Below are 4,384 nucleotides of genomic sequence, written 5' to 3' on the forward strand. Positions count from 1 at the left end.
CACAAGCCCTATTTCGAGAACCCTTAAACTGTTTCTTGACCTCAAATCTTGTTGAAAGCAAAGGCGTTCCCTGTAATCTCGTATTTGTATTCTTTTTGAAGAATTTTGAAGATGGGAAGATAATTGAACTGATGGGTTTTGATTGAAATAGTGTTGTTTTTGTGTGTGGATTGAACAATTGATGATGAAGTTGCAGTAGCAGCAGCAGTAGCTATGATTATGGAAGCAAAGAAATGGAAAAGGTTTTAACAATAAATCTGAAAACTTCACAGCCGCAGTATGTAACTTTTAAGAACCCATAACTCGATTCAATTTCATCATCAACAGGTGCTCGATTCTTCTTCACCGATTTACTGGAAATCCAAGATTAAGATGGTGATGAAGCTGTTGAGATCAAGAGAAGAACATAGAAGTTGAGATTTGAGATGAATATGGTGATTTTAGGTTAGTTTGGAAAGAAGAAAAACGAAAACATAATTTCTCAAACTTATGGGCCTGTGCATAATTTTATCACCGAGAATGGGTGCGCGCTTGAGAATTTGTGAGCGTGGGTTTCACAGTGGGAAGAATCTGTAAAATGGGTTTGTCTGTAGTTTTCACATATTTTTTCTAGGTGTGTCAATCTTTCCCGGAAGCCCATGGCCCAGTACCAACTGCCCCGTCCCATGGAAGCCCATAGTTGCTCATGACCCTTTAAAGGCTAGCCCGGCCCATCCCAGTTAAATAACAAGACGTGCACAGGCAATGAGTTAAAAAGTCTTTCCCGGCCCTGTACCCGTCCAGTTATCCCGTCAACGTTACCCGGTTTGTTTGCCCATTTAATCTACCTATTTACCCGACCTAATTGCCCCTTTCCTCTTTCAGTTTATGGTATAATATACTCGATATATAAGTCTCCCCCGAATATCTTTTTTGCATATAATTCATTTCCCTAATTATGGTGAAAAAATATAGCTTCCTCTTAAAAGATGATCCAATCTTGGAATAATTGTGGGCCATCTTGTTTTAAATGGACAACCACACAAGTAGAAGAAGACAGACGTCTGCACATCAATTTTTTGAATCACTATGAGACATTTTCCTTTTAAATTTTATTGCTTTAGTTTTGATTTAGACATTTTGGATTTTGAACATCATTTTATCGGCTCTGTCAGGAAGTATTTATTTATATAGGTATCAAATAGTAAGTAAAATTTAGTGCATTTTTTTTCTAGTTTTAAAATATTACTGTTTCTTCAAGGACCGACCGGCCCTGCCCGCCCTAGCCCAAATTATTTAACAGGCTCGGGCAGGTCATGGATAGTTTATTTTGTAGTATAGACCTACCCGCTCGACCTTTTTAATTTGATGGGTAAGAGAAGTTCGTGCCGGCCCTGTCCCGCCCCATTTAATAATTAGGCCGGGCAGCCCGGCCCGGCCCAATTTACACCCCTAATTATTTTTTTTAAGAGGTAGAGATGCAAATAGCCGTTTGCTCTCGACTTGCAGATTTAGCTTCTGGGATGAAACTCGCTCCCTAAAAGAGGAACAAAGTAAGGTGGCGACCCGTCAGACGAGCGTTTGCCTTGTGATAATTCTGGCTGTGGAATAATATAAAAATTCTTAATATAGAAATTATCTCTGCCTGTGGAAATAAAGAAATGGGAATTAATGCTTTGGATTCCAGATCAGTGATCACCAGACCATGCCTAGAAGGATAAATGGGTATGCTATCCGTCTATCCGTGCTTCCTTTTGGAAGGGACTGGTTGAAAGATTTTGCTTCAGCCACATTACTACTTGGCTAACTTGAGAAGCTAAAAGTCTGCTGTTTTTGAGCAAGCAATTCAGCATGGCCACTAGTATAGAAATTCGGGATCTTCTCCTTCACTAGATTTGAAATACAAAACCATCAAATTAGAAACTCAAAGTGCACCTAATGTCAGCGCCCCCCTGTGAGTGGTTTATACTTAGAATCTCGTTTCAGGACCCATGTTTATGAATTATACATGTTGGTACTTTCTAAGAATGGAATTTAAGTTGGTTTATTCAAAACAAATAATGGAATACCCATTGTACGTGAAATCAGTGAAGTAAACAATTGACAGTCACAGAACAACTTGAATTAGTTCATACCAATATCTGTGATTTAAAGATGGTACAAAGCAGGGGTGGGAAAAGAAATGCCAAACCTTCATCGATGACGTTACATGATATTTTCATGTATACGTAGAGGTAAAGATGAAGACATTGAAATGTTTGAACATTATTCTCTCCGACAAAATAGGATTGGTGAACGAAATAATAGAACTCCTAATTCCTTGCTGTTGAGTTCTGGAGCACCACAAAATTTGTGGGGAGAAGTTGTTGAATGTCACAAACAAATTATGCCGTGAAAGGAAGGAAGAGGCTCCATACGGAAAGGAGGGTAACCTTCCTATTAGTGGGGAGAAGGTTAAAATAACGATTAATTGCATTTTCTTACCAGAGAATAGTTGTGCTTACAGACTTTTAGTGCAAAATCTGAAATTTCTGATATATATGTGAACACAATTTTTGAATCAAGAAGTTCTACATTGTTTTTTTTTGAAATGTATTCCAATGTAAGAAAATTCAAAATTTGTGGTTCTACCAAGAACCTCGAAGTAGCAAGGGCACAAGAGTTTGCAAGTCTTTTGGTTCTGATTTTCCAACATATATGATAGAAAAGGAGCCCGAAATTTTTAAAGAAGCTATGTCTACCCCGCGGAGCTCCTTTTCGGAGAAAAGAAGTGGCTAACAGCGAAATTGATTTTATTTTACAGAATCATACATGGGAAATGGTAGTAGATCTTCCGCCTGGTTGTAAACCACTTGGTTACAAATAGAATGGGATTACCAAAGGAAAATGAAACCAGACGGAACTAAGATATGAAGAGAAGTTATCTTCCTTGCCTTCCACTGGCTAGGAGATCCATATTTATATTGATATAACCATTTACAGAGATTACAAGAATAGGAATAATAATGGAAATAATATAAGTGATTTCCTGATTATAGGCTAAATATCACCATGAGACTTGCGTGGAATCTTCATATAACGGCTTGCTACTCCCACAGATAAAGTCAAATCTGGTCTTGTGTGTAATAAGTATCTTAGGCATCCAACATTTCTTCTATAACTCCTTGTATCAATCTCTGCTTCTTCTTGTGCCTTTGAAACTTTAGGTCCAAACTCCATTGGTATCTTAGTTGGATTACAAGTTTCAAGTCGTGCTTCTTTCAGAATTCTCCTTGCATAAGCTTCTTGTTTAATCTGAATCCTATCTACTATTTGATGGACTTCAATGCCAAGGTAATAAGTGAATTTTCCGAGGTCTGACATCTCAAACTTTGATGACATTTCTCTCTTGAACTCATTGATCACCTTAAGGGAGTTGCCAGTCAAAAATAGATCATCTACATAGACTGCAATCACAAGAAGCGTTCCCTTTTCTTCTCTTCTGTATACAAAGGTTTCTTTAGAACACTTTATGAATCTCATTTCCTTTAAGATTTGATCTAACTTTGTATTCCAGGCTCGAGGGGCTTGTCTTAAACCATAGAGAGATTTTGTCAACTTGCAAACTATATGTTCTTGTCCCTTTACTTCGAAACCTTCTGGTTGTTCAACATACACATCTTCACTTTCTCCATGCAAGAATGTCGTCTTTACGTCTAAATGATGTATTTCCCAAGAGTTTGATGCAGCTTGTGCTATTAAGAGATGAATTGTCTTTAGTCTAGCAACTGGTGCGAAACCTTCATCAAAGTCTATGCCTGATTCTTGAACGTATCCCTTAGATACAAGTCTTGCCTTATATTTGTTAATAGTTCCATCAGCATTTCTTTTAACCTTGACGATCCACTTAAGACCAATCACTTTTACCCCACCTGGCTTATCAACTAGAAACCAAGTCTTGTTTCTGTTGATTGAAATAATTTCTTCTCTACATGCTTGTGTCCATTTAGTCGAGACCTTTGCTTCCTAAAAATTCCTTGGTTCATCATTAACATAAAGTAGCATAATCTCACATTTTTCTGTAGCTTGAAGAATATAATCCTCCAGATATTGTGGCTTTTGTATCTGTCTTGTTGATTTTCGCAGTGGTGGGATAGCTTGAGCTTCTTGGTTTTCTTCTTCTTCTTCTACATTATTCTCAATGTTTTCAATATTCTCTTCTTCTTCTTGATTAACATCATTGTTTCCATTGGTATTGATGATTATGGGTCCTTCGCCTTCATCAATTACTTGACCCCATCTCATGTGAAACATTCCTGGATCCCTACTTGGTACATCATTAGTTTCTTTCCAGTTCCAGTTTGCTTTTTCATCGAATACCACATATCGACTCACTATTACTCTTTTCGTTGTTGGATTGAATAAT

Source organism: Papaver somniferum, unplaced genomic scaffold (assembly GCF_003573695.1).
Source record: "Papaver somniferum cultivar HN1 unplaced genomic scaffold, ASM357369v1 unplaced-scaffold_1, whole genome shotgun sequence".
Taxonomy (NCBI): Eukaryota; Viridiplantae; Streptophyta; class Magnoliopsida; order Ranunculales; family Papaveraceae; genus Papaver; species Papaver somniferum.